At 49.1% G+C, this 27978-nt stretch overlaps 1 non-coding gene and 22 pseudogenes across 1 annotated transcript; all 23 read right to left on the bottom strand.

Moving 5' to 3' along the window:
• Positions 1 to 10079: 10079 nt before the first annotated feature.
• On the bottom strand, positions 10080 to 10206 carry LOC139834787 (5S ribosomal RNA; annotated as a pseudogene).
• A 207-nt stretch (positions 10207 to 10413) lies between these two features.
• LOC139834836 (5S ribosomal RNA) lies at positions 10414 to 10549 on the bottom strand (annotated as a pseudogene).
• A 2991-nt stretch (positions 10550 to 13540) lies between these two features.
• Positions 13541 to 13670, bottom strand: LOC139834773 (5S ribosomal RNA; annotated as a pseudogene).
• Positions 13671 to 14580: 910 nt separating this feature from the next.
• LOC139834821 (5S ribosomal RNA) lies at positions 14581 to 14707 on the bottom strand (annotated as a pseudogene).
• Positions 14708 to 15563: 856 nt separating this feature from the next.
• LOC139834837 (5S ribosomal RNA) lies at positions 15564 to 15692 on the bottom strand (annotated as a pseudogene).
• A 1219-nt stretch (positions 15693 to 16911) lies between these two features.
• LOC139834730 (5S ribosomal RNA) lies at positions 16912 to 17029 on the bottom strand. The gene has a single exon (XR_011750428.1). It is a non-coding gene; the product is annotated as a 5S ribosomal RNA (ribosomal RNA).
• Positions 17030 to 17235: 206 nt separating this feature from the next.
• Positions 17236 to 17363, bottom strand: LOC139834820 (5S ribosomal RNA; annotated as a pseudogene).
• Positions 17364 to 17565: 202 nt separating this feature from the next.
• LOC139834840 (5S ribosomal RNA) lies at positions 17566 to 17689 on the bottom strand (annotated as a pseudogene).
• A 207-nt stretch (positions 17690 to 17896) lies between these two features.
• Positions 17897 to 18021, bottom strand: LOC139834810 (5S ribosomal RNA; annotated as a pseudogene).
• A 206-nt stretch (positions 18022 to 18227) lies between these two features.
• On the bottom strand, positions 18228 to 18349 carry LOC139834796 (5S ribosomal RNA; annotated as a pseudogene).
• Positions 18350 to 18553: 204 nt separating this feature from the next.
• LOC139834774 (5S ribosomal RNA) lies at positions 18554 to 18675 on the bottom strand (annotated as a pseudogene).
• Positions 18676 to 18874: 199 nt separating this feature from the next.
• Positions 18875 to 19004, bottom strand: LOC139834826 (5S ribosomal RNA; annotated as a pseudogene).
• Positions 19005 to 19209: 205 nt separating this feature from the next.
• Positions 19210 to 19333, bottom strand: LOC139834818 (5S ribosomal RNA; annotated as a pseudogene).
• Positions 19334 to 19545: 212 nt separating this feature from the next.
• On the bottom strand, positions 19546 to 19666 carry LOC139834795 (5S ribosomal RNA; annotated as a pseudogene).
• A 208-nt stretch (positions 19667 to 19874) lies between these two features.
• On the bottom strand, positions 19875 to 19998 carry LOC139834828 (5S ribosomal RNA; annotated as a pseudogene).
• A 507-nt stretch (positions 19999 to 20505) lies between these two features.
• Positions 20506 to 20629, bottom strand: LOC139834803 (5S ribosomal RNA; annotated as a pseudogene).
• Positions 20630 to 21788: 1159 nt separating this feature from the next.
• On the bottom strand, positions 21789 to 21914 carry LOC139834824 (5S ribosomal RNA; annotated as a pseudogene).
• A 203-nt stretch (positions 21915 to 22117) lies between these two features.
• Positions 22118 to 22240, bottom strand: LOC139834802 (5S ribosomal RNA; annotated as a pseudogene).
• An 876-nt stretch (positions 22241 to 23116) lies between these two features.
• Positions 23117 to 23237, bottom strand: LOC139834846 (5S ribosomal RNA; annotated as a pseudogene).
• Positions 23238 to 24123: 886 nt separating this feature from the next.
• Positions 24124 to 24248, bottom strand: LOC139834780 (5S ribosomal RNA; annotated as a pseudogene).
• Positions 24249 to 26475: 2227 nt separating this feature from the next.
• LOC139834850 (5S ribosomal RNA) lies at positions 26476 to 26603 on the bottom strand (annotated as a pseudogene).
• A 591-nt stretch (positions 26604 to 27194) lies between these two features.
• LOC139834778 (5S ribosomal RNA) lies at positions 27195 to 27318 on the bottom strand (annotated as a pseudogene).
• Positions 27319 to 27773: 455 nt separating this feature from the next.
• On the bottom strand, positions 27774 to 27890 carry LOC139834849 (5S ribosomal RNA; annotated as a pseudogene).
• Positions 27891 to 27978: the final 88 nt, after the last annotated feature.

Raw genomic sequence — 27978 nt, 5'->3', positions numbered from 1 at the left:
TACGCATGTAAACATTAAATGCAATTTTCCGATCGGCTCTCGGTCAGGTTATCCCTCGTGGAATGCGGCTCAAGGAGCCGAGTCACCCCATGATTAAATGCGGGGGTGCACGGGCTATATAGTGGTCCCGCTTGATCAAGATAAAGATAATTAGATCTACGATTTAACGATTTAGGGTTTTTCACCGCATAATCTGGATCATCCTACTACTGAGGTTGGGCCTACAGCGGCATCACGCCGCGGTGATCGTAAGCGATCCTAAACAAGGCCTAAAAACCAACACGAAGTTGATCCCTGGGAACATCCCGTTCTAGGACTAGCGAGCGACACCCTAAACTTGCGGGTGGATCCTCCCCCTTGTGTAAGGCCTAACTATTATGCAGATATTAAGCTAATCCTTGTAGAACAAGGAGCAATCGTAAATAACGGATCAGATCTACTAAATAACTGATCAAGCGAGGTGCAAGCGCCTCCCCACACTCTAAGATAGGTGGTGAGGCCATTTAGACATGCAAAGGGGTTGCACTCACGATAGGCATATTACTGAAGAACTGAGTGCTAACCCTAACACATCTGCAATGATAACTACGTTGCTGCGCTCATCAACAAGGCTTGATGACGAGCAACGCATGAACAACGTGGAGCTAGGCTTTGCCTAGATCGCAAGATCACGATCTAGGCAAGCGACATGTCACTACCTAAGTAGAAACCACTTCGAGACGAAGGAGTTGGCGATGCGCCGAGATTGATTTGTTTGGTTGAATCGTTGGTTGTTGTTTATTCCATAAACCCTAGATACATATTTACATCCAGTCGGACTTTCTAATTTAGTGATGCACCTAGTGCCGTGCACGGTAAAACCTCTATCTAGATACGATCTGTTATATTACGTATACATGGGCAATCTAGCCCAACTTTGCGTATAAGGCCGATCTCACGTATTTTCTTGGTATATAATCTTCCAGCCCATCTTGATCGTGGCCCACCTCCGACTTGGTCAAATTCTCTGGTGATAACACATGCTCCCCCCTGGTTTTGGAATTGTCAATTTGAAAATCACTCCATTTTTTCTTAAATTCGGGTCATGTCATGGCAGAGCCAGTAATCCGTCAGCGAAGTATTCTTCATCATGATACCTGTTCTTCTCAACTATTCCGCGTGATTTGACCGTTGTCTTTGGGTACCGCACTCTTCCGGAGCTACTTTGTGGCATTGAATTTTACCACCAGCCCCTTTTTATTTAAACCGCTCCGAAGCAGTTCCCGCTCTACTTCATCATCCCTGCTCTGTGCAGCCTTGACACCCAAAAAACCCTAATCCTTCCACATAGCCATGTCTTCCCTCTTCCTCCTCTTCCCTCGTCGTGTCTTCTATGACTCCTCCCCTCCCGCGAGCCGACGCGAGAGTGGGGGGCTCGTTGACGGCACCACGACGAGATTCTTGCCCGGACGCACTTATTGGCTGGGACAAGGAGGAACACGATTCCCTCCATGCAGTCCGAGGATGACAAATCCCTGACCGACGGGGAGAGGGCGACCTCCAATTCCTCGTCGAAGGGGAAGAAGAGAGGCGAGAGAGCCGAAGACGACCGCTCTCTCCACAGGGACGATTTCACCTCTTCCGAGGCGAAGAGGAGGAGGAGGAGGACGACGACGACGACTCCCTTGAAGGTTACCTCCACCGACAAAGCGCGCTCCGCACCTGACCGGTGGGACGGCAGCCGACAGCGAGGACGACGACGATGAGGAAGATGGAAAGCTCCCCATAGAAGGCTACTGAAGCTCCGAAGTCGAGGAGCCTCTCAGAAGTCAAGGCCGAGTGCAAGGCCGACGCAGCAATGGACGAGGGCAAAAGAACGGCTCCCTAGGGATTAGGGATCAGTAGTAGTAGTTGGCTTTTTGCCCTCTTTCTCCCTTGAGCAATCGGCTCTTTTCTTTTGTAAGGAATTCCCCTGATAATGAAGAAAAAATCCCTTAATTAATTTCGCTTTCCCTTGTTAACCTTGCCGATTTGTCGAATAAGCTGTTTGCACGTCTGAGGAGCCGATAAGCGGTAACATCGGCTCATATTGCTATCCGAGGCCAAGCTCGCTACATTGCCAAACACCTCAGCGAGGCCTTCCAATTCTACGTCCAAACCATCCAGATTGAATCATCCTCATTCCACCATTAGGAGTTAGTCGTCTCATATCACTGATTGGCTTAAAGGCTTGAGCAGGATTCACTTAACTTGTTAATAAGATCTTATTCCCTAGGAGTCGAAATATCGATTATTATCGGCTCTGTTTTTCTACGAGTCGATGCCCGTTACGCATCGGCTGCAATTACATACTTGTTATTATCTCCATGCGTTTTCTCAAGTTGATATCTGTGCATCTAGTGTGATTTTTTTTTACTGGCCTATTTTTAAATGCGACCCCACATCTTATCGCCCATCGTCCCACATGCCCGGGAAATATTTCTTGGAGGTGTTGACCATTGTGACCACCTCACTGAACTTTTTCGTAGCTCAACTCTTCCAAAGCATGTGAAAGTGCATTACCCTTCTCAAGGCCTGGACAACTTTGTAGGACCGTGCAAGCAATTAGGAGACCATTTGCCATATGCCTTGTCCCTAGTTCCTAATGGCAACACAGCTGACAGCATACTAGATCACCAACTTGGAACTCCTCTTTTGGTCTAACCTTTTTATTGTGCCAACAAGCCACGAGCTCAATTCACTGGGCTTTGTTTTCCTTAATTCTTCTCCAACGACCAAAGCCTAAGCTACCATTGCTGTCCTCAATAGTGTCGCTCATCAAGAGCTGCATATTCTTCCGAATTTGTACCACAATCATTCTGGCGTGAAAGCCACGTTCTGATCCGGCAAGTAATTTCCCAAGGCAATACGGCTACCAATCTTATAAATAATATTGGTATGGCGAAGTCTTTATAGCTCCATGGCACGACATACATTATAGTTTCCATAATAGCTTCGATAACTTCTCATGCCAATCCCTAGGGTTCTCGTGCCAATTTTCCTCTTGATTAGCTTGACTTCAGACTACGATTGGATGCCTCGGCTTTGCCGGTTAGCTTGAGCTTAGTGAGACGGGATGATCGGATCAGTTTTAATCCCCATGTCATCATGCAGAACTTCTACGAATTCTTTAGAAATAAAGACCGAACTCTCCTTCCACAATTAGTGATAGTTCGGGAGAATCCCGAACCTATGAATGACGTGGTTCTTTCACAAACTTGATCACATCCTTACGATTTCACTTTTTTCATAGGGGACGGCTTCCACCCACTTGGTGAAGTAACTGTTGTGATGACCAAAATCCATTCATGTTTTTTACTAAATAATAGCCTGATGGATTTTGCCGATCATATCCATGCCCCACCCAGCTTGGCCAACTGGCTTGATGATGGGGTTCATCGCATTGATGCTGGTACCAATCTGGAATCTTCCCGAACATCCGACATGCTTGGCACCCTTTTTGTAATAATTGAAGCAATCTTCAAGCATGGTGGGCCAATAAAACTACGATACTTTGATTAACCACTTCATCTTATTTTGAGCCGATTGATGAGTTCCACAGCTGTAGCCTTCATGCACCTCACGTAAGAGCCGACAGAACTCGGTTATTTGACACTTAAGCGATAACCCCTTCCAACGCTCCTATAGAACATATCGTCTCCTATGAGGACATACTTTCCATGGTGGCTTTGTACCTTGCATCAGTTTAGGTGCCCCCCCAGGCTGAATCTTTTAAATAATTGAAGATTTCGGCTCTCCAATCATCCTGCTCCAGAATTGTACCAACCATCGTTAAGTCAGAAGTATATCTATATAGCCCGGACGCCATTTGTGCGAGATTGTTGGCGTCTGCATTTTGGGATCTTGGGGACCCAATTAAAGTTGATGTATCGAACCGTATATGTCATCAACTCACTGCATTCCACCCAATATGGGAAAAGCGATTCACTTTCGCGACTTATATTCATCCGTGGTGAGGTTAATCACCAACACGAGTCTGCCCAAAAGCTCTACCGCTTTAACCCGGCTCCAGCCTTTCTAATAGCAACTCCATCCCCCTACGCATTGCCTCATGTGCGGCTTCCTCGTTACGATGTTGGTGCAAGGGGTAGATAATCCACGATGGAGAAGCGAGTATTACGCCACCAGTATTTACACACAGCCAGGAATGCCGATGCCACAACCACACCGTCACAAACCGATCCATCGGTAAGAACATAGCCCATGCACGTATAGATAGTGCTGCTATATTGGTTACCGATCCGTTCGGGGCTGATAAGATCGCCAACGCTTGTCCCTTGATCATCGTTGCTTTAATGAGATACCGGAGAATCAAATTCCTGACAACCAGCGAACATCCATTCTACCAAGTCGGCCTTTCAAAAACAGTGGGCCGACAACATGTGCTTGACAACATCCGACTTGCATGTAGGACGATGATCTCTGCCGTCAAAAGGATGTGATGAAGTTTGGTGCGTGGTAAAGAGCTTGGTGACAGAGTTTCAGCTCGACTCTGAGATATCTTGTTTCGCGTCCGGCCCAAAGTATCGCTACGCTGAGGTAGAAAGCGACTTTCTCCACGCATCATCGTAGAAGTTGCACCACCACCGAAGCGATGGACGTGTCGCCCATCAACGGAGTAGATGTAGAACGGCCTGTCTTCTTTAGGGCGGAACTAGCACAGCGGTAGATAAATGAGATATCGCTTAATCTCATCAAACGCCGTTGCTGTTGTCGCCCCGGTGAAACTCGTCATCGAGATTTAGTCTTCACGGCGCCACATGAGCAGCTTTCGGGATTAAGCTCCTGGCAGATTAGAGATGAACCGCGCGGACAAAATTGATCTTGCCGATGAGGCGTTGGAGCTCTTTAGCTGTAATTGTTGTTTGCATAGTCTGCTTTCGCCTCCCCGACTTTTCAGACCGATCTCGATTCCCCCGTTCGTGAACCGTAGACCACCTAGGAAATTGACCACCCGTCCACGCCAAAGGCACACTTCTTCGGATTCATTCTCAGTCCACTTTCGGGATTCACAGTCTAGGACGCCTTGTAAGTAGATGCGTCCAAGTGTCCCTCCATGGAGACTGACATTTGACTACCACGTTCGTAAACCGATATAGATCTCCACCAACACGTCGAGAGATCATGAAATATATAATTCATGGCTTTCGTTGGTACGTTACTGAAAGGTGACGCTCTTCAACCCAAAGGTCATGACCACGTACTCGAACAAGCTTCATACTGCCTGGTACTAAGATGCGTGTCTTGTGTATATCTTCCCGGAGACCACTTAAAATCTGGTTATAACCGAGCGTTGCTATCCATGAAGCTCAACACCTTGTGCTGCCAGCGTGGTGTATTTATCAGCGTTTACGCTTGACGGGCATTGGATATTAAGTCGCTGAGAGTGGCTGCGGTAAGATCTCGAAATCGATGGCCACAGCGCTGAAAGCGGGTCCTTCTTTCCCGCAGGAACGATCCTGGAGATCCACTCGGCAGATACCCGCATGTTTTGATGAATCCGGCGGCCAACATTTTCTCTTGATCTCTTTCTTTGACTCTCTTCGAGAATTTCTGCCCTCATCGGACGTGCTCGTTGTTGGAAACGACCGAAATCCTTTCTTAAGGGGGGAGCCGATGTTCAATGATGCTCACCATCCAACCCAGTGTGCATCTCCAGTGTAATCCCATGCAAAAGCAATCGCGTTATTCTTTTAATTGTGGCTATCATTCGTCACCTCGAGCCGGTGGATCTAGCTTCTTCTTTGATAAAAGCTCTGGAGTCATGACTTATCCCCAGTGCACCAATGTCGACTTCCTCGACTACCTTGACCGATGTAAGCCCATACCCTAGCTTTCCGTCCCACCGTGAGGTCACCACGCCATATACAAGGAGAGCGAGTGGTGAATACGGATGGATAGAAAGGCGATCGCTAGAATCGGCTTCTCCATCTTGATCATCACCAGTGGATCTTCCGGCGTTGTGGAGCCGATCGCGTGGAGCATGCCTTTCTTCCTTATCTTCGCTTATGAAGGCGAACTTGCTCCTACGCTCTCTATCTTCATCAGAAGTGCGGTTCTATCTGTCATGTTGATGTTGAACGAGTATCCACAGTTGGCACCTCCAGTGGTAAAGTGTCGTTAACCCTGTCAACGGCTCCACGATGGTGAATCGAGGCTTAAGCGCCGCCGATGTGAATGACGACGGTGGACGGGGATTGGCGGAAGTGGCACTTTCCTCCCGATGAGGTCCCATGTAGAGCTGGTTACGATAGAGAGTGCTGATTCTTTCATGACCTCCTTGATCATCCGAGCAGCGAGCATGCTCCGGAGTATCTCACTGGGCTCTCGTAATGGCGATGCAACGAGTGAGTCACCATACCACCTAATCTCTGGCGCCGTACGGCTCTGATGCGTTCCTCCGGCCAGGGCCAGAATGAGTCCACTCCATCGAAAGTGCGCCTTCTCCGGTGAGAACCCCCTTCCACCTCGACGCCATGTGAACGAGGTTGAAGTGATGGCATGAGCCGATGAGGTAGAAGCCCGCTTAGGGATGTACTCTGACCTCGTCATACTTCTTCTTGAGCTGCGTCCGTCGGATCATACGTACGAATGCGTGGCTGGCGTGCCGTCGCCCATCTCGGATGTAGATGGCCGATGTAGTTGATATAGAAGGCTTCTGTCCCGTGGCGTGCGAGAATCGTGTTGTCGTCGAGAAACCCACGGCCCGGCAACGACTAGACAGCACACCGCAGAGCCCAAGGAACAATCCTGTTGCGGCTGCGGCTGAGGTCCCTCCGAGCGACAGCCATCTGTGCCCAAAGCCTCCCTGTCACACCGATGGCCCGATGCTTTACGATTGCAAGAGGCGTGCCACCTGGACCTACACAGTGGTCAGAAGGTGGGGATGGAGATGCCTAAACGCTTTAGTTTCCTCGCATGGCATACACGTAAACATTAAATACGAGCCTCGATAAATCTCGTGTTATTCCTCGTGAATCGGCTGCAAGGAGTCGATCCACCCATGATTACGTCGACGGTGAAAACGACGTATCATATGGTGGTCACAACCCAGATCAAGATAAAGGCTAATTAGATCTACGACGCATTTATTTAGGGTTTTGACACTGCGATAATCGGATCATCCTACTCCAAAGGTTGGGCCTCGTGTACGCCTGCACGATCTGTAGTTTCGATCCTAAACAAGGCCTCAAAACCAACACGAAGTTGATCCTCCGAACATCCCGCGTTTAGGACTAGCGAACGACACCCTAAATGCCGAAGCTGGATCCTCCCACCTTTGTAAGGCCTAACTATTGCAGATATTAAACTAATCCTTGTAGGTAACAAGGAGCAGTAAATCGTAACGGATCAGATCTACTAAATAATGATCAGCAAAAGCGCCGCCTTCCACGCACACCTAAGATAGGTGTGAGGGAAGTGGGGGCTAGACATGTGTACCAGGAGTTGTTGCACTACGATAAACACAGCATGTTACGCGAAGAACTATGCTAACCCTAACACTTCTATGATAACTTCGTTGCTCGCCATCAACAAGGCTTGATGACAAGCAACACATGAACAACGTGGAGCTTAGTCTTTGCCTAGATCGCAAGATGCGATCTAGGCAGATATGTCGCTGCTCTGGTAGAAACCCTCGAGGACGAATGGGAGTTGGCGATGCGGCATGTAGATTGGATTTGTTTGGTTGAACGTTGGTTGTTGTTTGTATTCCATAAACCCTAGATACATATTTATAGTCCGGCGGACTTTCTAGTCCTAGGCGTGCACCTAACCGTGCACGGATCAGTAAAACTCTCATCTAAAATGCGATCTGTTATATTACGGATACATGGGCAATCTAGCCCAACTTTGCGTATAGCAAGGCAGATCTACGTAGATTTATAACCATTCGTATATAATCTTCGAAAACTCCATCTTGATCGTGGGCCCACCTCTCGGACTCTTGGTCAAATTCTCGAGGTGATAACGAGAATGTCGCCGCGTGACGCAAAAAAGTGAGGGGATGCAAACACGGGGACTTCCCAGAGGTCACCCATCCTAGTACTACTCTCGCCGCCAAGCACACGCCTTAATCGCGGAGTTCTCGATGGGATCCGGTGGTTTGAAATCTTTGTGTCAAAGATCACCCATCGACATGTTATGCACTCATTTTTCACTTATACTTGCTCCTTCCACGCTCTTTAGTCTCGCTCTATTTTGTACCATGTCCATCCTCTTTTTCATCCACACCACCGGTTTCCCATCACTCTCAATAGCCGAGGCGCGAGTGCATAAAAAATATCGTCCTAATTTCACCATGAATGTCGCCGTCGTGGCCGCAAAAGAGGACTGCAACCACGCAGGACTTCCTGTGAAGTCACCCATCCTAGTGCTACTCTCGCCCAAGCACGCTTAGCTTCAGAGTTCGATGGGATCCGATTGCTTATAGTCTTTGATATGATCGCACTCCGACATGTTATGCACTCATTTTCCCTTATGCTTGCTCCTTCCGCTTCTTTATCTCCGTCTTCATTTTGTACCATGTCCATCCTCTTTTTCATCCGCACCCACCGTTTCCCATCACCAATGGCTTCAGTGCGAGTGCCCGCAAAAAATATCGTCCTAACTTCAACATGAATGTCGTCGCGTGACGCAAAAAGTAAAAAAGAGGATGCAACACGAGGACTTCCCGGAGGTCACCCATCCTAATTACTAGCTCTCACCTTAGCCCAATGCTTGATTACGCTTAACTTCGAGGGGATCTCGGATTGGCTAGTCGGCGTGTAGTGATCGCGTATGATCGCATCCGACATGTTATGCACTTCATTTTCCCTTATGCTTATGCTCCTCCCGCCTCTTTTGTCTACGCTTCTATTTTGTACCATGTCCATCTCTTTTCCAGCCTTTTCATCCGCACCACCATTTCCCATCACCAATAATGAGCACAGGCAACACGAGTGCCCTGCAAAAAATCATCGTCTCTAACTTCACCATGAATGTCGTGTGCGTGGCGCGTGACGCCAAAAAAAAGGAGAGATGCAACACGAGGGACTTCCCAGTGAGAGTCACCCATCCTAGTACTACTCGCCTCCATGCACGCTTAACTTCGAGTTCTCGATGGGATCCGGTGCATTAGAAGTCTTGGTATGATCGCATCCGACATGTTATGCACTCATTTTCTTTATGCTGTTGCTCCTTCCCCGCTCTTTGTCCGCTTCTATTTTGTACTCATGTCCATCCTCTTTTTCACATCCTGCACCACCGTTTCCCATCACCAATAGCCGAAGACACACGTGTCAGTGCCCGCAAAAAATATCGTCCTAACTTCACCCATGAATGTCGCCGCGTGACGTGGCATAAAAGGAGGGATGCAACACGGAGGACTTCCCTGCAGAGGTTGCACCCATCCTAGTACTACTCTCGCCCAAGCACGCGAACTTCTCGGGGAGTTCTGGATGTGGGATCAGTGGTGTTTTAGTGCTTTGGTATGATCGCATCCGACATGTTATGCACTCATTTTCCCTTATGCTTGCTCCTCCCTAGCTCTTTTGTCCTGCATTTCTATTTTGTACCATGTCCATCCTCTTTTTCATCCGCACCACCGTTCCTCTCATCACCAATACGATCGAAACAGGGCCGAGCACGAGTGCCCGCAAAAATATCGTCCCTAACTTCACCATGAATGTCGTAGCGTGACGCAAAAAAAGGAGGGGATGCATACAGCAACACGAGGACTTCCCGGAGGTCACCCATCCTAGTACTACTCTCACCCACTTAAGCACGCCTTAATCCCTGAGTTCGATGATTACGATGGGATCCGGTGCTTTAGTGCTTCGGTATGATCGCATCCGACATGTTATGCACTCATTTTTCCTTATGCTTGCTCCTCTCCGCTCTTTATCTCGCTTCTATTTTGTACCTTATGTCCATCCTCTTTTTCATCCGCACTCCACCGTTTCATCACCATCACCAATAGCCGAGCACGAAGTGCCGCCAAAAAAATATGCGTCCTAATTTCACCATGAATGCCGCCGCGTGACGTGGCGGCGCAAAGTGGAGGGATGCAACACGAGGGGACTTCCCGTGAGGTCACCCATCCTAGTACTACTCTCGCCCAAGCACGCTTAACTTCGAGTTCTCAAGGGATCGATAATCCGTGCTTTTAGTGCCGGTATGATCGCATCCGACATGTTATGCACTCATTTTCCCTTATGCTTGCTCCTCCCGCTCTTTGTGCCGCTCTATTTTTTGTACTCATGTCCATCACTCTTTTTCATCCGCAATTCACCGTTTCCCATCTATCACCAATAGCTGAGCACTGTTAATGAGTCGCCAGCAAAAAATATCGTCCTAATTACACCATGAATGTCGCGCGCGTGACGCAAAAAAGGAGGGATGCAACCACGAGGACTTCCCAGGAGGTCACCCATCCTAGTACTACTCTCGCCCAAGCACGCTTCAACTTCTCGAGTTCGATGCTTAACCGGATTGATGGGATCCGGGTTTAGTGTTTGGTATGATCGCATCCGAAGCATGTTATGCACTTTCATTTTCCGCTTATGCTTGCTCCTCCCCGCTCTTTGTTCTGCTTCTATTTTGTACCATGTCCATCCTACTTTTTCACTCCGCACCGTTTCACCGTATTCCACCACTAATCGAAGTCGAGCACGAGTGCCCGCAAAAAATATCGTCCTACACTTCACCATGTAGAATGTCCGCTGCAGTGACGCAAAAAGGAGGGATGCAACACGAGGACTTCCTGTGAGAGTCACCCATCCTAGTACTACTTCGCCTTCAAGCAACGAACTTAACTGAGTTCGATGACAGATCCGGTGCTTTAGTGCTTTGGTATGATCGCATCAAACATGGTTGTTATGCACTCATTTTCCCTTATGCTTGCTCCTCCAGCTCTTTGTCTCGCTTCTATTTTGTACCATGTCCATCCTCTTTTCATCCGCTTCCCACCGCTTTCCCCATCCTGCCAATAGCACTAACAGAGTACCGAGCACGAGTGCCCTCGTTAAAAAAAAAAATATCGTCCTAATTCCACCATGAATGTCGCCGCGTGACGCAAAAAAGGAGAGGATGCAACACGAGGACTTCCTGTGAGGTCACCCATCCTATTACTACTCTCGCCCAAGCATCTCGCTTAACTTCAGAGTTCTACGCAACATCCGTGCTTTAGTGCCGGTGCCGATTGGCTAGTCTTCGTGGTCGCATCCGACATGTTATGCACTCATTTTCCCTTATGCTTGCTCCTCCCGCTCTTTTGTCTCCGCTCTATTTTGTACCATGTCCATCACTCTTTTTTCATCCGCAGCGCCCACCGTTTCCTGTCATCACCAATAGCGTGCAGCACATTTGTGTGCCCCGCAAAAAATATCGTCCTAACTTCTACTCATGAATGTCGCCGCGTGACTGCGAAAAAGGAGGAGGATGCTTGAACACGAGGAAACTTCCCGGAGGTCACCCATCCTAGTACTACTTCTCACCAAAACGCCTGCCACGAAAAAACTTCGGGAGTTCGATGGGGATCCTATGGCTTTAATGCTTTGGTATGATCGCATCCGACATGTTATGCACTCATTTTCCTCATGCTTGCCTCCTCTCCGCATCTTTGTACTCGCTTCTATTTTGTACCACATGTCCATCCTCTTTTCATCCGCACCACACCGTTTCCTATTTATCACCAATCGCCAGTACACGAGTGCTCCTCGCAAAAATATCGTCCTCAAACTTCACTCATGAATGTCGCCGTTGACGTAAAAAAGAGGAGGGGATGCAAACCACGAGGACTTCCTCATAGTGAGGTCACCCATCCTAGTACTACTCTCGCCCAAGCACGCTGCGACAACTTGAGTTCCCGATGGGATCCGGTGCTTTAAAATGCTTTGGTATGATCGCCATCCTAACATGTTATGCACTCATTTTCCCTTATGCTTGCTCCTCCAAGCTTCTTGTATCCGCTCTATTTTGTACCATGTCCATCCTCTTTTTCACTCCGCACACTACCGTTTCCCATCACCAATAGCCGAGCACGAGTGCCCGAGTGTGCAAAAAAATATCAAATCCTAATTTCACGCATGAATGTCGCCGCGTGACGCAAAAGGGGAGGCAGCGCGAGAGGATGCAGCGCCACGAGGACTTCCCTGTGAGTGTCACCCATCCTAGTACTACTCTCGCCCAAGCCACGCTAACTTCTCGCAACAACTTGAATTACGATGGGATCCGGTGGTTTAGTGCTTGGCTCAATATGATCGCATCCGCACATGTTATGCACTCATTTTCTCCTTATGCTTGCTCCTCCGCTCTTTTGTCTCGTTTCTATTTTGTACCATGTCCATCCTCTTTTTTCATCCTGCTTAACACTCACCGTTTCCATCACTAGCCAATGATCGAAAGCACGAGTGCCCGAAAAAAATATCGTCCTAACTTCACCATGAATGTCGCCGCGTGGCGCAAAAAAGGAGGGATGCAACACGAGGACTTTCCTGGTGCATGTCACCCATCCTAGTACTACTCTCACCCAAGCACGCTTTAACTTCGTATACGCTTAACCGAGTTCGGGATGGGATCCGAAGTGCTTTAGTCTTTGGTATGATCACGCATCCGACATGTTATGCACTCATTTTCCCTTATGCTTGCTCCTCCCGCTCTTTATGCTGCTGCCTATTTTGTACCATGTCCATCCTCTTTTTCATCCAGCACCCACCGTTTCCCCATCACCAATAGCCGAGCCACGAGTGCCGCCGAAATATAGTATCGTCCTAACTTCACCATGAATGTCGCCGCATGTCGCGTAGACGCCAAAAAAGGAGGAGGATGCAACACGAGGACTCTCCCGGGAGGTCTGCACAATCCTGTTACTCCTCTAGTACTACTCTCTCGCCAAAGCACGCTTAACTTCGGAGTTCTCGATGGGATCCGGTGCTTTAGTGCTTTGGTATAGTAATCGCATCCGAACATGTTATGCACTCATTTTCCCTTATGCTTGCTCACTCCCGCTCTTTGTCTCGCCCTCTATTTTGTACCATGTCCATCCTCTTTTTCTACATCTCGCACCCACCGTTCTCCCATCACCAATAGCCGAGCACGAGTAGTGCCGCAAAATATCGATCAATAGCCGCTTCATGAATGTACTTCACCGATGAATGTCGCTGCGTGACGCAAAAAAAGGAGGGATGCAAAGTTTCACGAGGACTTCCCCGAGGAGGTCTCACCCATCCTAGTACTACTCTCGCCTTCAAGCACGCTTTAACTGCAACCGGAGTTCGATGGGATCCGGTGGTTTAGTGGCTTTGGTATGATCGCATCCGACATGTTATGCACTCATTTTCCCTTATGCTTGCTCCTCCCACGCTTCTTTATCTGCTTCTATGTTTGTACCATGTCCATCCCTTCTTTTTCATCTCTGGCACTTCACCGTTTCCCATCTATCACCAATGGTGAAACACGAGTGCCCGCAAAAAGCCATATCGTCCTACCTCACCATGAATGGTCGCCGCGTGACGCAAAGGGAGGGATGCAACACGCAGGACTTCCCAGGAGGTCACCCATCCTAGTACTACTCTCGCCCAAGCACGCTTAACTTCGGAGTTAAGTCGGATCATGGGGATCCGGTGCTTTAGTGCTGGTATGCAATCGCATCCGACATGTTATGCACTCATTTTCCTCGTTATGCTTGCTCCTCCCGGCTTCTTTATGCTGCGTTTCATTTTGTACCATGTCCATCCTCTTTTTCATCCGCACCACCGTTTCTCTATCACTAGCTTCTAGCACGAGTGCCCGGCAAAAAAATAAAATGCTCGTCCTAATTTCACCATGAATGTCTTAAGCGTGGCGCATTAAAAGGAGGGATGCAACACGAGGACTTCCTGTGCAGAGGTCACCCATCCTATTACTACTCTACTTAAGCTCTGCACTTAACTTGAGTTCGAAGTGGTGATCCGGTGCTTTACAAGCACGCTTAACTTTCAGAGGCCTGATGGGATCCGGGTGTCTTAGGTCACATGACATCGCATCCGACATGTTATGCACTCATTTTCCTTATGTCTTGCTCCTCCCGCTCTTGTCCGTCTTCTCTATTTTGTACCATGTCCATCCCTCTTTTTCATCCGCACCACCGGTTTCCCATCACCAATAGGCGAGCACTGAGTGCCCGCAAAAATGTATCGGGCCCTAACTTCACCATGAATGTCGCCGGCGTGACGTAAAAAAAAGTGAGAGGGATGCAACACGAGGACTTCCTCAGGAGGTCTACCCATCCTAGTACTACTCGCCCAAGCACGCTTAACCCGGAGTTACGATGGGATCCTAGGTGCTTTAGTGCTTCCAGGCCCTATGATCGCATCCGACATGTTATGCACTCATTTTCCCTTATGCTTGCTCCTCCCCGCTCTTTGTCTGCGTTTCTATTTTGTACCATGTCCATCCTCTTTTTCATCTGCACTTTCACCGTTTCCCATCACTAATAGTCGAGCCACGAGTGCCCGCAAAAAAATATCAGTCTCTAACTTCACACCATGAATGTCGCACCCGCGTGGCCCCGCATAAAAAGGAGGGATGCAACACGAGGACTTCCCAGGGAGGTCACCCATCCTAGTACTACTCTCGCCTCAAGCACGCTTGAACTTCGGAGTTACGATGGGATCCCCGGTGCTTTTAGTGCTTCGGTATGATCGCATCCGACATGTTATGCACTCATTTTCCCCTTATGCTTGCTCCTCCCGCTCTTTGTCTCGCTTCTCATTTTGTACCATGTCCATCCCTCTTTTTCATCCGCACCACCGTTTCCTCATCACTCAATAGCCAGAGCACGAGTGCCCGCAAAAAAATGATCGTCCCACTCTCACCATGAATATGCGCGGCGTGACTATCAAAAAAAGGAGGGATGCAAACACGAGGACTTCCCAGGAGGGTCACCCATCCTAGTACTACTCGCCCAAGCACGCTTAACTTCGGAGTTACGATGGGATCCTAAGTTGCTTTAGTGCTTTGGTGGCACTGATACGCATCCGACATGTTATGCACTCATTTTCCCTTATGCTTGCTCTCCTCCCGCTTCTTTGTGCTCGCTCTATTTTGTACCACTTGTCCATCACCTCTTTTTCATCCGCACCACCGTTTTCCCTCTATCACCAATGGCCAGCCGAGCACGAGTGCCCGCAAAAAAATATCGATCCTAATTTCACCATGAATGTCGCCGCGTGGCTGTAAAAAAGGAGGGATGCAACACGAGGATCTCTCTCGTGAGGTCACCCATCCTAGTACTACTCGCCTTCAAGCACGCTTGTCCTTCGAGTCTCCGATGGGATCCGGTGCTTTAGTGCTTTGAGTATGATCGCATCCGACATGTTATGCACTCATTTTCCCTTATGCTTGCTCCTCCCGCTCTTTATGCTCCGCTTCTATTTTGTACCATGTCCATCCTCTTTTCATCCGCACCACCCGTTTTCCCATCACTACTAGCCGAGCCACGCAGTGCCCGCAAAAAAATATCGTCCTAACTTCACCATGAATGTCGCCGCGTGGCGCAAAAAGGAGGGATGCAACACCGAGGGACTTCTCCCAGGAGGTCACCCATCCTAGTACTACTCTCGCCCAAGCCACGCTTAACTTCGGAGTTACCTCGATGGGATCCGGTGGCTTTAGTGTCGAGTATGATCGTATCCCGACATGTTATGCACTTCATTTTCCCTTATGCTTGCTCCTCCTGCTCTTTGTACTCCAGCTTCTATTTTGTACCATGTCCATCCTCTTTTTCATCCGCACCCACCGTTTCCCATCATCCCGCAATAACTAGCCGAGCACGTAGTGCCCGCAAAAAAATATCGTCCTAACTTCACTCATGAATGTCGCCGCGTGACGCAAAAAAGGAGGGATGCAACTACGAGGACTTCCTGTGAGGTCTACCCATCCTAGTACTACTCTAAGCGCCAAACACGCTTAACTTCGCAGTTACGATGGGATCAAATTGCTTTAGTGCTTGAGTATGATCGCATCCGACATGTTATGCACTCATTTTCCCTTATAGCTTGCTCCTCCCGCTCTTTATGTCTCGCTCTCATTTTGTACCATGTCCATCCTCTTTTTCATCCGCTTACCACCGAATTTCCCATCACTCAATAGCCGAGAAACACGCAGTGCGCCAAAAAAATATCGAATCCTAACTTCACCGCCATGATATACTTGGCGTGGCGCGCAAAAAAGGAGGATGCAACACGAGGACTTCCCAGGAGGTCACCCATCCTGTAGTACTACTCTACCCAAGCACGTTTTAACTTCGGAGTTGCCTGATGCCGGGATCCCAATTGCTTTAAGTGCCGGTATGATCGCATCCGACATGTTATGCACTCATTTTCCCTTATGCTTGCTCCTCCCGCTTCTTTATCACCGCGTTTCTATCTTTTTGTACCATGTCCATCCTCTCTTTTCTAATGCCCACCATGCATCACTGCTTTTCCCCATCACCAATAGCCGAGCACGAAAGTGCCCGCAAAAAAATATCGTCCTAATCCTCTCACTCATGAATGTCGCGGCGTGACGCCAAAAAGTGAGGGATGCAACCACGGTAGGACTTCCCTGTGAGGTCACCGCATCCTAGTACTACTCTCGCCCAAGCCAACACGCTTAACCTCGGAGTTCCGATGGGGATCCGGTGCTTTAGTGCTTGGTATATGATCGCATCCGACTATGTTATGCACTCATTTTCCTTATGCTTGCTTCCTCCACGCTCTTTGTCCTGCATCTATTTTGTACCATGTCCATCCCCTTCTTTTCATCCAGCACCACCGTTTCCCATCACCAATGCCGACTGCACGAGTGCCCCGCAAAAAAATATGCAGTCCTAACTTACACCATGAATGTCGTCATGCGTTGACGCAAAAAGGAGGGATGCAACACGAGGACTTCCCAGGAGGTCACCCATCCTAGTACTACTCTCGCCCAAGCACGCTTAACTTCGGAGTTCATGGGATCCGGTGCTTTAGTGGCCGGTATGATCGCATCCGACATGTTATGCACTCATTTTCCCTTATGCTTGCTCCTCCCGCTTCTTTATGTCACGCTTTTCTATTTTGTACTCAAGTGTCCATCCTCTCTTTTTCATCCGCACCACCGTTTCCCATCACCAATAGCCGAGCCACGCAGTGCCCGGCAAAAAAATATCGTCTCAAACTTCACCATGAATGTAAGCGCCGTGGACGCAAAAAAGGAGGGATGCAACACGCGAGGACTTCCCTGTGAGGTCACCCATCCTAGTACTACTCTCGCCTAAACACGCTTAACTTCGGAGTTCTCGATGGGATCAGGTGGCTGCTTAGTGGCTTGGTATGATCGCATCCGAGCATGTTATGCACTCATTTTCCCCTTATGCTTGCTCCTCCCGCTCTTTGTCTCCGCTCTATTTTGTACCATGTCCATCACTCTTTTTTCATCCGCACCCACCGTTTCCCATCACCAATGGCCGAGCCACGAGTGCCCGCATAAAAAAATATCAGTCCCTAACTTCACCATGAATGTCGCGCGCGTGACGCAAAAAAAGGAGGGATGCAACACGAGGACTTCCCGTGAGGTCACCCATCCTAGTACTACTCTACGCCCAAAAGCACGCTTAACACTGAGTTCGATGGGATCCGGTGCTTTAGTGCTTTAGTATGATCACGCATCCGACATGTTATGCACTCATATTTTCCCTTATGCTTGCTCCTCCACGCTCTTTATGCAACGTTTCTATTTTGTACCATGTCCATCCCTCTTTTCTACATCCGCACCACCGCGTTTCCCCATCACTCAATAGCCGAGCACGAGTGCCCGCAAAAAAATATCGTCCCCTAACTTCACGCATGAATGTCGCCGCGTGACGCAAAAAAAGAAGAGGATGCAACACGAGGACTTCCCAGTGAGGTCACCTATCCTAGTACTACTCTCTCGCCTCAAGCACGCTTAACTTCGGAGTTCGATGGGATCCTATGCTTTAGTGCTGCCGGTATGATCGCATCCGACCATGTTATGCACTCATTTTCCTTATGCTTGCTCCTCCCGCTCTTTTGTCCGCTCTATTTCTACTTGTACCATGTCCATCCTCTTTTTTCACTCCGCACCAACCGTTTCCTCTATCACTCACAGCCGAGTGACTCCAGTGCCCGCATAAAAAAATACTCGTCCTAATTTCACCATGAATGTCGCCGCGTGACGCAAAAAAAGGAGGGATGCAACACGAGGACTTCCCAGAGGTCACCCATCCCTAGTACTACTCTCGCTTCAAGCACGCTTAACTTCAGAGTTACGATGGGATCCGGTGCTTTAGTGCTTGGGTATGATCGCATCCGACATGTTATGCACTCATTTTCCCTTATGCTTGCTCCTCCCGCTCTCTTTGTCTCCGCTCTATTTTGTACCATGTCCATCCTCTTTTTCATCCGCGCACTACCGTTTCCCATCACCAATAGCCGAGCACGCAGTGCCCGGCAAATAAAGGCCATCGTCCTAACTTACCACCATGAGATGTCGCCGCGTGGCGACGCAAAAAGGAGGGATGCAACACGAGGACTTCCTCCGGGAGGTCACCCATCCTAGTACTACTCTCGCCCAAGCACGCTTAACTTCGGAGTTCGATGGGATCCGGTGCTTTGAGTCTTTGGTATGATCGCATCCGACATGTTATGGCACTCATTTTCCCCTTATGCTTGCTCCTCCCGTCTTTATGTCTGCTTCTTATTTTGTACTCATGTCCATCCTCTTTTTCATCCGCACCACCGTTTCCCATCACCAATAGCCGAGCACGAGTGCCCTTAAAAAAATATCGTCCCTAATTTCACCATGAATGTCGCCGCGTGACAGCGCCAAAAAAGGAGGGATGCAAACACGAGGGACTTCCCAGGAGGTCACCCATCTCTAGTACTACTCTCGCCCAAGCACGCTTTACGCCAGCTCTGAGTTCCCGATGGGATCCGGTGCTTTAGTGCTTTGGTATGATCGCATCCGGCGTATGTTATGGCACTCTACCGTTTCCTTTATGCTTGCTCCTCCCGCCTCTTTGTCCTCCGGCTTCTATTTTGTACCATGTCCATCCTCTTTTTCATCCGCACCACCGTTTCCCATCACTCAATAGCCGAGCACGAGTGCACTTAAAAAAATATCGTCCTAACTTCACCATGAATGTACGCACGCGTGGCGCACGAAAAAGGAGGGATGCAACCACGAGGACTTCTGTGGAGGTCACCCATCCTAGTACTACTCTACGCTTAAGCACGCTTAACTTCGGAGTTACGATGGGATCCGGTGTGCTTTAGTGTCGTGTATGATCGCATCCGAGCATGTTATGCACTTTCATTTTCCCTTATGCTTGGCTCCTCCCACGCTCTTTGTCCGCTCTGCTATTTTGTACCATGTCCATCCTCTTTTTCATCCGCACCCACCGTTTCCCATCACCACATAGCCGAGCACGAGTGCGCCGTAAAAAAAATATCGTCCTAACTTCTACCCATGAATGTCGCATGGCACAAGTGGACGCGTAAAAAAGGAGGGATGCAACACGAGGACTTCCCCAGGAGGTCACCCATCCTAGTACTACTCTCGCTCTCAAGCACGCTTAACCCGGAGTTACGATGGGATCCGGTGCTTTAGTGCGGGTATGATCACATCCGACATGTTATGCACTCATTTTCCCTTATGCTTGCTCCTCCCGCTTCTTTGTTCTCGCTTTCTATTTTGTACCATGTCCATCCTCTTTTTCATCCTGCACCCACCGTTTCCCATCACCAATAGCCGAGGCACACGAGCAAGCCCGCAAAAAAAATATCGTCCCTAACTTCACCGCCATGATATGTCGCCGCCGTGGACGCAAAAAAGGAGGGATGCAACACGAGGACTTCCCGAGGAGGTCACCCATCCCTAGTACTACTCTGCCCGCCCAAGCACGCTTAACTTCGAGTTACGATGGGATCCGGTGCTTTGAGTGCCGGTATGATCGCATCCGACATGTTATGCACTCATTTTCCCTTATGCTTGCTCCTCCGGCTTTCTCTTGTCTCGCTTCTATTTTGTACCATGTCCATCCTCTTTTCATCCGCACCACCGTTTCCCCATCACCAATAGCCGAGCACGCAAGTGCCCGCAAAAATATCGTCCTAATTTCACCATGAATGTCACTGCGTGACGCAAAAAGGAGGGATGCAACACGAGGACTTCCTGTGAGGTCACCCATCCTATTACTACTCTCGCCAAGCACACTTAACTTCGGTAGTTCGCGGATCCGTGCTTTAGTGTTTGGTATGATCGCATCCGACATGTTATGCACTCATTTTCCCTTATGCTTGCTCCTCCTCGCTCTTTATCCGCTCTATTTTGTACCATGTCCATCCTCTCTCTTTTTCATCCGCACCACCGTTTCCCTATCAACATTAATAGCCGAGCACGAGTGCCCTAAAAAAAAATATCGTCCTAATTTCACCATGGATAATGTCGCCGCGTGGCGCAAAAAGGAGGATGCAACACGAGGACTTCCTGTGAGGTCACCCATCCTAGTACTACTCTACTTCAAGCACGCTTAACTTCGGAGTTCTCGATGGGGATCCACGGTGCTTTAGTGCTTGGTATGATCGCATCCGAGCATGTTATGCACTTCATTTTCCCCTTATGCTTGTTTCCCCGCTGTCGTCTATTTTAGCTCATGTCCATCCCTTCCCTTTTCATCCGCGCACCCACCGCTTCCCATCACCAACAGCTGAACAACAGTGCCCTGTAAAAAATATCGTCCCACTTCACTATGAATGCCGCTGACGCAAAAAGAGGGAGGCAACACGAGGACTTCCTGTGAGGCTCATCGATCTCGAGCCACTCTCGCCCCAAGCACGCAATTGATCTACTGGGATCCAAAGCGAGCGCTGGCATGATCGCATCCACATGTTATGCACTCATTTTCCTTGGCGCTCGCTCTCCTCCCGCTCTTTATGCACTCTAACTTTTTGTACTGCCATGTCCATCCTCTTTTTCATCCGCACCACACCGTTTCCCCATCACCAATAGCCGAGCACGAGTGCCCGCCAAAAAAATATCGTCCCTAACTTCACCATGAATGTCGCCGCGTTGACGCAAAAAGGAGGGATGCAACACGAGGACTCTCCCGAGGAGGTCACCCATCCTAGTACTACTCTACTTCAAGCACGCTTAACTTCTGAGTTCACGATGGGATCCGGTGCTTGTAGTCTTTGGTATGACTCACATCCGATTGTGTTATGCACTCATTTTCCCTTATGCTTGCTCCTCCCGCTCTTCATCTTTTGCTGCCTTATTTTGTACCATGTCCATCCTCTCTTTTCATCCCTTGCACCACCGTTTCCCTATCACCAATAGCCGAGCACGAGTGCCCGCAAAAAAATATCGTCCTAACTTCACCATGAATGTCGCCAAGCAAGTGACGCAAAAAGGAGGGATGCAACACGAGACTTCCTGTGAGGTCACCCATCCTAGTATGCCTACTCTCGCCCAAGCTTACGCTTAACTTGAGTTCACGATGGGATCCGGTGCTTTACAATGTCGCGGTAACATGATCGCATCCGACATGTTATGCACTAATTTTCCCTTATGCTTGCTCCTCCACGCTTCTTTGTCTCCATCGCTTCTATTTTGTACCATGTCCATCACTCTTTTTTCATCCGCACCACCGTTTCCCCTATCACTAATAGCCGGAAGACACGCAGTGCCCGCAAAAAAATATCATCCCGTAACTTCACCCATGAATGTCGCCGCGTGACGCAAAAAAGGAGTGGATGCAACACGAGGAGGCTTCCTCGGAGGTCACCCATCCTAGTACTACTCTCGCCCAAAGCACGCTTTAACTTCGGAGATTCTGGATGGGATCCGGTGCTGTGTGCTGGTATGATCGTGCATCCGAGATGTTATCGCACTCATTTTCCTTATGCCTTGCTCCTCTCCGCTCTTTGTCTGCTCTATTTTTGTACCATGTCCATCCTCTTTTTCATCCCGCACCACCGTTTCCCCATCACCAATAGCCGAGCACGCAGTGCCCGGAAAAATAATATCGTCTGCTAACTTCACCATATGAATGTCGCCGCGTTGGGACGCAAAAAAGCGAGGGATGCAACACGAGGACTTCCCAGGAGGTCACCCATCACTAGTACTACATTTCACTAAAGCACGCTTAACTTCGGAGTTCTCGATGGGATCCGGTGCTTTCAGTCTTGGTATGATCGCATCCGACATGTTATGTACTCATTTTCCCTTAGTGCTTGCTCCTCCCGCTCTTTATCTCGCTTCTTATTTTGTACCATGTCCATCCTCTTTTTCATCCGCACCACCGTCTTCCCATCACCACAGCCGAGCACGAGTGCCTTCGCAAAAAAATATATAAGTCCTAATTTCACCATGAATGTCATGCCGCGTGACGCAAAAAGGAGGGATGCAACACGAGGGACTTCCTGTGGAGAGTCACCCATCCTAGTACTACTCGCCCCAAGCTACGCTTAACTCGGAGGTTTCAGTGTGGATCCGGTGCTTTGAAGTGCTTTGAGTATGATCGCATCCGACATGTTATGCACTCATTTTTCCCTTTATGCTTGACACTCCTCCCGCTCTTTATCCGTTGCTCTATTTTATACACCATGTCCATCCTCTTTTTCATCCGCACCACCGTTTCCTCTATCACCAATAGCTTCGGGAACACGAGTGCCCGCAAAAAATATCGTCCTAACTTCACTCATGAATGTCGCCGCGTGACGCAAAAAAGGAGGGATGCAAACCACGAGGGACTTCCCGTGAGGTCACCCATCCTAGTACTACTCTTCGCCCAAGCAACGCTTAACTTCGAGAGTTACGATGGGATCCGATCGCGCTTTAGTCTTGGTATGATCGCATCCGACGTAATGTTATGAGGCACTCAGTTTTACCCTTATGCTTGCTCCTCCTGGCTCTTTGGTTCCGCTGCTCTATTTTGTACTCATGTCCCATCCTCTTTTTCATCTCCTGCACCACCGTTTCCCATCACCAAGGCCAGCTTCGAGCACGAGAGTGCCCCGCAAAAAAATATCGTCCTAACTTCACCATGAATGTAAGCGGCCGCTGACGGCAAAAGGAGGGGATGCAACACGAGGACTTCTCAGGAGGTCACCCATCCTAGTACTACTCTCGCCCAAGCACGCTTAACTTCTAGTTACGATGGGATCGATTGCTTTAGTCTTTGAGTATGCATCGCATCCGATATGTTATGCACTCATTTTCCCTTATGCTTTGCTCCTCCCGCTCTTTATACGCTCTATTTTGTACCATGTCCATCCTCTTTTTTCATCCCCGCACTACACCGTTTCCCATCACCAATAGCTTTTGGAGCACGCAGTGCTCCGCAAACAAAAAAATATGACGTCATAACTTCACCATGAATTGTCGCCGCGTGACGGCAAAAAGGCCAGAGGGATGCAAACACGAGGGACTTCCCGAAAGAGGCTCACCCATCCTAGTACTACTCTCGCCTCAAGCACGCTTTAACTTCGGAGTTCGATGGGATCCTGGGTGGCTTTTTTAGTGCTTTGGCATGATCGCATCCGCCAAACATGTTATGCAGTACTCATTTTCCCTTATGCTTGCTCCTCCCGCTCTTTATGTCTCCGCTTCTATTTTTGTACCATGTCCATCCTCTTTTTCATCCGCACTGCACCGTTTCCCATCGACTGGCCAATAGCTTGTAGCACGAAGTGCCCGCAAAAAATATCGTCCGCTCCAACTTCACCATGAATGTCGCCGCGTGACGCAAAAAAGGAGGGATGCAACACGAGGACTTCTCCTGTGAGGCCACCCATCCTAGTACTACATTACTCGCCCAAGCACGGCTTAACTTCGGAGTTCATTGGGATCCGGTGCTTTAGTCTTTGCCGTATGATCAGCATCCGACAAGTGTTATGCACTCATTTTCCCTTATGCTTGCTCCTCCCGCTCTCTTTGTCTCGCTCTATTTTGTACCATGTCCATCCTTCTTTTTCATCGCGCACCACCGTTTCCCATCACCAATAGCCGAGCACGCAAAGTGCGCCGCAAAAAATATCGTCCTCAACTTCACCATGAATGTCGCGCGCGTGACGCAAAAAAGGAGGGATGCAACACGCAGGACATCCTGTGAGGTCACCCATCCTAGTTACTACTCTCGCCCAAGCACGCTTAACTTCTCGGAGTTCCGATGGGATCCGGAGTGCTTTAGTGCCGGTATGATCGCATCCGACATGTTAGTGCACTCATTGCTTCCCTGTATGCTTGCTCCTCCCCGCTCTTTTGTCTGCTTCTATTTTTGTACCTTCATGTCCATCTACTCTTTTTCATCCGCACCACCCGTTTCCCATCACCAATAGCCGAGCACGAGTGCCCGCAAAAAAATCGTCATAACTTCACCATGAATGTCGGGCCAAAGGACGGTGCCGAGGCATGCAACAAGATTCTCCCAGAGGTCACCCATCCTAGTACTACTGCCGCCAAGCACGCTAACTTCGAGCTCACGATCCGCGCTTAGCCGCCAGATGATCGCATCCGACATGTTATGCACTCATTTTCCCTTATGCTTGCTCCTCCCGCTCTTTGTCTGCTCTATTTTGTACCATGTCCATCCTCTTTTTCATCCGCACCACCGTTTCCCATCACCAGCTTCGAGCACGAGTGCCCGGCAAAAAATATCGTCCTCAACTTCACCGCATGATATGCTCAATGGCCGCGTGACGCAAAAAGAGGAGGGATGCAACACTCTAGGGACTTCCCGTGAGGGTCACCCATCCTAGTACTACATCTCTGCCCAAGCACGCGCTTAACTTCGGAGTTACGATGGGATCCCGGTGCTTTAGTGTCGGTATGATCGCATCCGAAACATGTTATGCACTCATTTTATCTTATGCTTCTGCTCCTCCCGGCTCTTTATCTGCTTCTATTTTGTACCATGTCCATCCCCTTTTCATCCTGGGCACCACCGTTTCCCCATCACCAATAGCCGGAGCACGAGTGCCCGCCAAAAAAATATCGTCCTAACTTCACCATGAATGTAAAACGTGACGCAGAAGACGTGTAGCAGAGGGATGCATACACGAGGACTTCCTGTGAGGCTCACCCATCCCTAGTACTACTCTCGCCCTTCACGCTTAATCCCAGCCGGAGTTCTGATGGGATCCGGCAAGTTGCTTTAGTGCGGGTATGATACTTTGCATCCGACATGTTATGCACTCATATTTCCCTTATGCTTGCTCCTCCACGGCTCTCTTGTCTGCGTTTCTATTTTGTACCATGTCCATCCTCTTTTTCACATCTCTGCACAACCGTTTTCCCTATCACCAATAGCGCCGAGCACGAGTGCCCGCAAAAAATATCGTCCTAACTTCACACCGCATGAATGTCGCCGCGTGACGGCAAAAAAGGAGGGATGCAACACGAGGATTCTCCCAGAGGTCACCCATCCCTAGTACTACTCTGCCTAAAGCACGCTTAACTTTGGAGTTCGATGGGATCCGATTGGCTTTAGTACTTTGAGTATGATCGCATCCGACATGTTATGGCACTTTCATTTTCCCTTATGCTTGCTCCTCCCGCTCTTTAAGTCTGCGTCTATTTTGTACCATGTCCATCCTCTTTTTATCCGCACCACACGTTTCCCATCACTAATAGGGCCGCAGCACGCAGTGCCCGCAAAAAATATCAGTCCTAACTTCACCCATGAATGTCGCCGCGTGACGCTAAAAAAAAGGAGGGATGCAACACGCAGGACTTCCCAGGAGGTCACCCATCCTAGTACTCACTCTCGCCTTCAAGGCACGCTTTACAACTTCGAAGTTCGATGGGATCCGGTGCTTTAGTGCTGGTGGAATGATACGCATCCGACATGTTATGCACTTCCATTTTCCCTTAAGCTGCTTTGCTCCTCCCGCTCTTTGTGCCCTGCTCTATTTTGTACCATGTCCATCCTCTTTTCATCCGCACCACCGTTTCCCATCACCAATAGCCGAGCACGAGTGCCCGCAAAAAATATAAATCGGGCCCTAACTTCACCATGAATGTACGCGCTTGAGCGCCAAAAAAAAAGGATAGGGATGCAACACGAGGACTTCCCAGAGGTCACCCATCCTAGTACTATACCTCGCCCAAGCACGCTTAACTTCGGAGTTCCGATGGGAGGTCACCCATCCCAGTACTACTCTCGCCCCAAGCATGCGCTTAACTTCTGGAGTTCTGATGGGATCCGGTGCTTTAGTGGCTGCATGATCGCATCCGACATGTTATGCACTCATTTTCCCTTATGCTTGCTCCTCCCGCTCTTTTGTTCTGCTGTCTATTTTGTACCATGGTGTCCATCCTCTTTTTCATCCGCACCACCGTTTCCTCATCACCAATAGCCGAGCACGAAGTGCTCCGCTTAAAAAAAATATCGTCCTAACTTCACCATGAATGTCGCCGCGTGGACGCAAAAAAGGAGGGATGCAAACACGAGGACTTCCTCAGGAGGTCACACCCATCCTAGTACTACTCTACTCGCCCAAGCAACGCTTAACCCGGAGTTCTCGATGGGATCCGGTGCTTTTAGTGCCGGTATGATCGCATCCGACATGTTTATGCACTCATTTTCCCTTATGCTTGCTCCCTCCCCGCTCTTTGTCTGCATCTATTTTGTACCATGTCCATCCTCTTTTTCTATATCCGCACCCACCGCTTTCCCCATCACCAATAGCCGGCGAGCACGAGTGCCTGCAAAAAAATATCGTCCTAACTTCACTATGAATGTCGCCGCGTGACATGCAAAAAAGTGAGGGATGCAACACGAGGACTTCTCCTGTGAGGTCACCCATCCTAGTACTACTCGCCAAGCACGCCTTAACTTCGGAGTTCTGATGGGAGGTCACCCATCCTAGTACTACTCGCCCAAGCACGCCTTTTAACTTCGGAGTTACGATGGGATCCGATTGCTTTAGTGTCGGTATGATCGCATGTCTCGACATGTTATGCACTCATTTTCCCTTATGCTTGCTCACTCCCGCTCTTTGTCTCGCTCGTATTTTGTACCATGTCCATCCTCTTTTTTCATCCGCACCACCGTTTCCCTCTACTCATCACAGCCGAGCACGAGTGCCCGGCCAAGAAAAATATCGTCCTAACTTCACTCATGAATATCGCTTGGCGTGACGCGAAAAAGCCGAGGGATGCAACACGAGGACTTCCTCAGGTGAGGTCACCCATCCTAGTACTACTCTCGCCCAAGCACGCTTTAACTTCGGAGTTACGATGGGATCCGGTGCTTTAGTGCTTGGTATGATCGCATCCGATCATGTTATGCACTCATTTTCCCTTATGCTTGCTCCTCCCGCTCTTTTGTCCGCTTCTATTTTGTACCATGTCCATCCTCTTTTTCATCCGCACCACCGTTTTCCCATCACCAATAGCTTCGAGCACGAGTGCCCGCCAAAAAAATATGCGTCCTAACTTCACCATGAATGTCGCCGCGTGGACGGCAAAAAAGGAGGATGCAACACGAGGACTCTCTCAGTGAGGTCACCCATCCTAGTGTACTACTCTGCAGCCCAAGCACGCTTAACTTCGGAGTTTCGATGGGATCCTGCTTTAGTGTCAGATCGCATCCGACATGTTATGCACTCATTTTCCTTCATGCTTGCTCCTCCCGCTCTTTTGTCTCCATTTATTTTGTAGCCGAGCACGCAGTGCCCGCAAAAATATCGCCCTAAGTTCACCATGAATATCGCCGCGTGACGCAAAAAGGAGGGATGCAACACGAGATTCTCAGAGGTCACCCATCCTGTAGTACTACTCGCCCAAGCACGCTTTAACTTCGGAGTTCGATAGGATCCGGTTGCTTTAGTGCCGGTATGATCGCAGACATCCGAGCATGTTATGCACTCATTTTCCTTATGCTTGCTCCTCCCGCTTCTTCCAATCCGCTTCTAGTTTGTACCACATGTCCATCCT

This window comes from Lolium perenne, unplaced genomic scaffold (genome assembly GCF_019359855.2).
Source record: "Lolium perenne isolate Kyuss_39 unplaced genomic scaffold, Kyuss_2.0 unplaced63, whole genome shotgun sequence".
Taxonomy (NCBI): domain Eukaryota; kingdom Viridiplantae; phylum Streptophyta; class Magnoliopsida; order Poales; family Poaceae; genus Lolium; species Lolium perenne.
Note: the sequence above shows the minus strand (reverse complement) of the source record. Positions and strands in the feature narration are given on the sequence as shown.